Source organism: Cryptomeria japonica, chromosome 4, assembly GCF_030272615.1.
Source record: "Cryptomeria japonica chromosome 4, Sugi_1.0, whole genome shotgun sequence".
In the NCBI taxonomy this organism is placed as follows: domain Eukaryota; kingdom Viridiplantae; phylum Streptophyta; class Pinopsida; order Cupressales; family Cupressaceae; genus Cryptomeria; species Cryptomeria japonica.
This window is the reverse complement of record NC_081408.1, coordinates 631,228,786-631,235,223: the sequence shown is the minus strand read 5'-3', so window position 1 is coordinate 631,235,223 and position 6,438 is coordinate 631,228,786.

The window sequence follows — 6,438 nt, the reverse complement described above, 5'->3', positions numbered from 1 at the left end:
GAGGAAAGCCTCACTCCTGCTCCTCCCACTCCTCCATGTGCATTCCTCATTTTGAAAACTAGTATCATTCATGCTAACAATATTCATGCTAATGATTCCAATCATTAATATGGGCTTGTTGATGTTCACAATGAATTATCTAAACAATTTTTCAAAAGCATTAATCCTTTCTCCTAGTAACAAACAAAGCGACTCATCGTTAGAGCATGTTCCTTGTTTGGAACTTGCAATAGATCCATCTACTATGTTAAAAGTTTTTCCTCTTACATATTCTCCACATCCCCAAAACAATGTTAAACAAGATTGAAAGGAAGATGATTTGATTGATTACCTCCATTCATGTCATAGATTCTCTCTCTCTTCGCTCTTTCTTGTTTGTAACATTTCTCCATTTATTTCTTAATTCTTCTATTTGTTGTCCCTAATGTAGTCTACTTAAGGATTATGTAAAGCATTGAGATCTCTTTTGGTCTCTCCCATGTTGACTCAAAAGACACATGTGCCCTTGTTCCATTTTGGTTCTACTTCCTTTTGGGGATGAGGTAAATTCAATCCAAACACATTTTATGATATAAATTATTTATCCAAAGAGAATATTGACCCCAGAGTTAAGTAGAACCCTTTTGTGTTTTTTGGCTATTATCCTTTGATTTGTATTTTTTGAGTTAAGTAGAACCCTTTGGTGTGCTTGTATTTTTTATGCATGTATGCTACATTGAATCAATTGCTCTTGTTGAGGCATATGCAATCAATTTAACATGGGGGAATACACTCCGCTCAGTGTTTCACTTTTTGCACACACTATCAGATATCTTAATACTCAAGTTACTTTGGAAACTGAACCTTTTTCTTTTTTATTTTGGTATTTTTTATTTTTCATGACTCATAGTAAGTGAACCTTACTAGGCTAGTAGTCATGATTTTGTCTTTCTCTATCTCTTAGGATGTCCCTTTTATCTTGATGTTGTAGTAAGATCCTAAAGTCCACGGGGGGATTCATGTGTCTTGTCTCATTGATGTATTGATGAAAGTATTTAGTGTGAACCTTTGTACTTTACTGAGAGTATGCTTAGTCGCATACTCCTGCTAAAGTGGGGGCTAAATGTAGCATCCTAAATTTTACTCCCTTATAATTCTGTCCTCATTTGGGCCCTCACCTTGGAATTCATGTTTTGAGGCCTAATTGGAGCCCTGATTCTTCTCACACCATGTAAATAACTCAAAATTTTCATAATGCACACCCTTCTCCCTAATTTCCTATGTCCTTGATTGGTTAGGACAAGGGTGCTACCAGTCTGGTCCTTAAGGAAGAGAGTGCAAAACTCTCTAGTCCTCCCAATCAGGATGGGGCCTCACAATGGTCATTCAATTTGAGAAAGAATTATGATCTAGTATTGGTTCATGTCGGAAAATCAATGTTTTTTGTCAAGAAAGTATGAAAGAAGTTCTACCCCTCTCACTTTGACATTGCATTCACAAAGTCAATCACAACTATCAAGAATTCATTCAAATTCAAGTGACAAAGCAATCAGTATTTTTTCAAGCATTAGAGTAGAAGTAAGACCAGGATTCAAGCATTGGATATGACATTCATGTTCTATGTTCATGAAGACTTCACAAGACCCTAATTCCTTATGGAGATTAAAAAACTCCATAAAAATATATCATTTGTGTTTCAGATATTATTTAGCATTTCCCTCATTAGGAAATCATTTCCATTACAACAACTCAATTACATTTGATTTTTATTTCATGGTTAATTCCAAAATGAAGGTTTGACCTAAATCAAACCCCCAATCTAAAAAAATTCCCTTCTCTACTATACACAAGAACAAGTACAAAGATGTAATTTTTAGGATCTACATTATTCGTAGCAACGAACAGGTTCCCCTTTAGATGGAAATTGTTTTGGAGGACCACAGTGACAAACATTCTACTCTCAAAAAATTGGGATAACCTTCTATGAACAGATCCAAGCACTCACATATTACTTAGATCTACACTCATGGCTCGATTCAACAACGTAGCTCACTGTTTATGCATTTTTACTTTAATTTTGACACATTTACCCTAATTTTTGCATTCACATTTCAACTTAAAAGAGGGTATCAATATTCATTCTAGTTAATCCACTAAGAATTATCACCCCTATCCTTGTTGATTTGAGGCTAGATCTAGTGGGTTCACCCCTCTTTAATGTGGTGATCTCTAAGAAAAATATTAGTGATTTTATTATATCATTAGATGAATCCTTAATATTTTCACCATTACAATTAGCATTGATAAGAAACATAATTCTCATGAAAACGTCATTTCAATGCAAGAAGATAGCTTGAGATAATGAAAATTCCCCCATCCTCAAGTGCCACCAACCTACAAATTGACCCTATTACACTTTATCTATTTGGTGTCATATTAATCCCTTTGATAACAAAAGAATGTGAGTCTTTGGATGCCTCATTAGGTGTAGAAAAAAAGGCCCCTATATTCCAAGCATAATTGTTTGAAGATCCATTCAAACATTCAAAGGTTTTCTCAAGTGTAGCATGGATGACTTTAAACACACAAAAAAATGAAATGACCATTCTCTTTGTCTTGTCAGACAAATGATGAAATCATGCATAAGCCTTTAGCCTAGTAAGCATTGAAAGAAAAAGGGTGACAAGCTCCTTTTATTAAAACAAAGTTTCCTTAAACAACTTCTATCACCAAATCAAACTACCAATTTGTTTCCACAAAAAAAATAATAAGCAACTACTCCCAAAACTTGATTAGAGGCTAATTCTTGCGAGTTACCCTATTACTCCAAGGCATACAATTTCAATTAAAGCCTCTTTTTATTTCTTCTATTTCTCCTTCAATTTGAATTGGAAATTCAACTTTCCTTATCATGAATTGCATAGAGAATTCAATACATCTTGAGAGACCTTATTCCAATAGACTTTGTTAAAATTCCAAACTAATATGAATAGCATAATAAATCTTCCATACCAGACTATAAAAAAATTTACATTGAATATCAAATGTTTTAACTTGATAGCACTAAGAAAGTGAATAGAACCCTTGTTTAGTATTTTTAAGGAATTCCACTATAGTTGGATTTTGTTTGTTCAACTTCCTCCTCATTATCTCTATTTTATTATAAATATTTTCATCACTAGAAATAAAATAGAAAAAGGATTTTCTATAAACATAATATTTGAATAGTAGGCAACTTCATTGCATAAATTTTATTACAAATCAAACAATCTTGCCCCACATGAGATCATTTTCCACACACCTTCTAATTCTAGTTTTCCCTCTATGTGACTATCATGATCAATTCACCGTATGATCCCAACATACATATATTTCTTAAGAACGAAGTATTCTTGTACTCTCATAAGATACCATTCAAAAAAATTGAGTAGCCAATGAATGCACATGCCTAGTAAAATGGTGGTGGCCCCAATCATTCAATGTCTAAAAACCATAACAATCTATATTTTTGTAGGGAACAAGATAAGTGGAGTCCAAATTGTTTCCAAAGTTAGGTTTTGCACTCAACCGAAAATATTTTCTGAAAAACATATTACACTTAAATTGCATAGAACAAGAAAATAATTTCATGGCATGGCATCTTCATATCTTTTGCTAAAGAAAATTCCATAAATACCTGCATAATAGTTATACCTACTTTACACCTATCGAATGCCTAGGCAATCTAATCTAGTTTTTCCTACATGGTGCATTGATAGTCTTGTTCTTCTCATACTTTGATCACTCACAATGTCTCTCCTTATGCCTTTTATTTATATTAGACATATAATGCATTTCCCAATGCCCTTGAATCAACACTTTCAAATTAGTGCAAGCATATATTTAGGTATATGAATAAATTATGCTCTAATACCAAATAAAGGTAAAAAGACTATATTTTTATTCATGCAAAGGTGAGAAAATTTATAGAAAGAAAATAATGTTTAGTTGACTAATAGGGTAAGACCAACTGTATAACCATTTTGTGTAGTTAGACAATATAATACATATTGGGTAATGAGTAGTCATCTTATGGCTACCTTAACTTTGAAATATATTATAGAATTAATATTATAATTATATATAGTTGTTTAAATCATCGTATAAGTTACAGTTAAGTAAAGCATAAATAGGTATATATTGAAGTTAGTGGCTAGTTATTATGATCGTGTTAAGTGTTGTGTTCTTATTCAGGTGTATTAGAGTTATCTTCCTGAAAGTGGATAATGAGGTTACCCTCTTGATTGATGAGGATTCATACGATATGCATAGGATATATATAAGTTATTAGCATAGTATTATTTTTATTAGTTTTATCCTATGTAAATGTCAAAAATAAAAAGTCAAAAGTAAAATGTAATATGTTAGTTCCTAGTTGTTAGGAGGTTAGAATAAGTTAGTATTTTGTTATTTTATTTGTTAACTAGTTTTTGTTTTGTTTTTTATTAGGGGAAAACAAGTTTTGAAGGGCCCCTGAAACCCTTTACATCATAGATTCAAAAGATAGTAATCGAAGTCCACCAAAAAAACAAAAGACAACAACCACAGAAAGGATAGCTAATGGAAAATAAAAAGCCAGCAACAAAATATGCACAACACAAAGAAACTAAACACTAGATAGCAGAAAAAGAAGAGAAGAATAACCAAGCCTAGGTGAAGTTCTTTAGCAATTCAGCAGCTTCCAGCTCCAAATGCTCCATTGTTACAACATTCCTCTTGATATCTTCAATGTCCCTGCTTTGGTTTTGCTTCTTCTTGGTACTTTATCTTGTTCTTTTCCTAGGACTAGCTTCCTTATCTTTAGGGGTTCCATCCTTCTCCTCGGTAGTGTCCCCAAGGGTCTTATCCCCCTAGACTTGTTAGAGTTTGCTAATAAGGACCTTGATACTATCAAAAGTGGCCTTTAAAATCTTGTAACTCTACTCCCCAATCTTTTTTAGGGTCTTCTCAATCCCTGCCATCTTCTGTTCAGTTGCCCCAGCTCTATCTTCCAGGGTTTTAAAGTTATTGCATTGGGAATTTATAATTTCCTCTGCATTACTAATAGCTTTAGTCAACTCACTTAAGTAGTCAAGTAGAGAGCTGAATTTACTGGTGCTAATAGCTTCCAAAGCTTCAAGTTTGCTAGCTTCCTGGACCTGTTTATCTTTTATGTTTTTAATTTCCTTTTGAATCCAAAAGAAGACCTTATTGAAGCATTCCATTCCATTTTTGATACAAAGGTCGAATTCTAGAGGAGAGCCATCCTTAGCCTCATCTCCCACAGGGTCCAGCTTCACTTCCAAACCCACCTCCTTCCACTTAGCTGCCTTAATTTCCCTCTTGGGGGTATTATCCTCAAGGTATGTGCACAAAGATGGTAGTCAGATAAGTGGACACCAACCAAAAAAAACATGAAAAAACAAGCAATGCGTACGCAGTTATAAAATTTAAAATCACCCCGTATGCGGTTACATCCATTGTTCCCAAGCCTAAAAAAGGTAGCGTGTATGTGTTGCTTTTAGGAAAGTGAGCACACACACATTTCTTTTAGGAAAGTGAGCATGTACATGCTCATAAGACCTAAAGAACTATATATGCGGTACTTGTCAAAAAATTTCTTTTAAAAAAACTGGGTCTTATTTTCTCATGACCACGACATTTTTTCCTCCATTTCCTTCATGAAACTGCGAACATGCTACCTCATTTCTCCTCTAGACACTATGGATCAAGGTTAGTATACTGTGCGTGTATCCTCAATGTGTGACCAAACTATTTTGACATGAGAGAGTTCCATGGTAGAGGTGGTAGCTCTGCCCAAGATAGATCTAGAGCCCATAGGTGAGTAGCCCCGGAGAGTCATCGCCTCCTAGCACCAAATCCCAAGGTGCATCAGGCTGTCCCAGTAGAGATGAAAGAGTTGATGGAGCTACAAAATATTCAAGCAGCCACAACATTGACTGGTGTCATCATCCAACATGGGACATCGTTAGCACACCCTATTGTACTAGATGATGAGCCATTAGTTGCTCCAGGTGGTGATAGAGAGCCCATTCAGCATATGTGTGTCTGTTGCTTGGGGATATGCTCATGGATGGATGACGCATCCATTACAAATGGATCCATATCTCATTCATGCATGATTTGCGGGAGTAGATGTCAGGCCCACATGACTGAGGATTTGGCGCTTATAGAGGAGTTGATGGACATGGTGTTTGCCCATTAGCAACAGACACAAATGTGTTGATTTGCATTCATAGCATTTTATTTATCAGTCACTTTAAATTTGTAATTACATAAATTAATTTTCATTTATACATCGATTTAAATTTAGACAAATAATATGCATTTTAGGATGTAGCAATAGTATCCCATACTCCTACAGTAGTTACTACAGCTACAACTTTGATGTTTGAGGTATAAATTTTGTAACATGTTAAA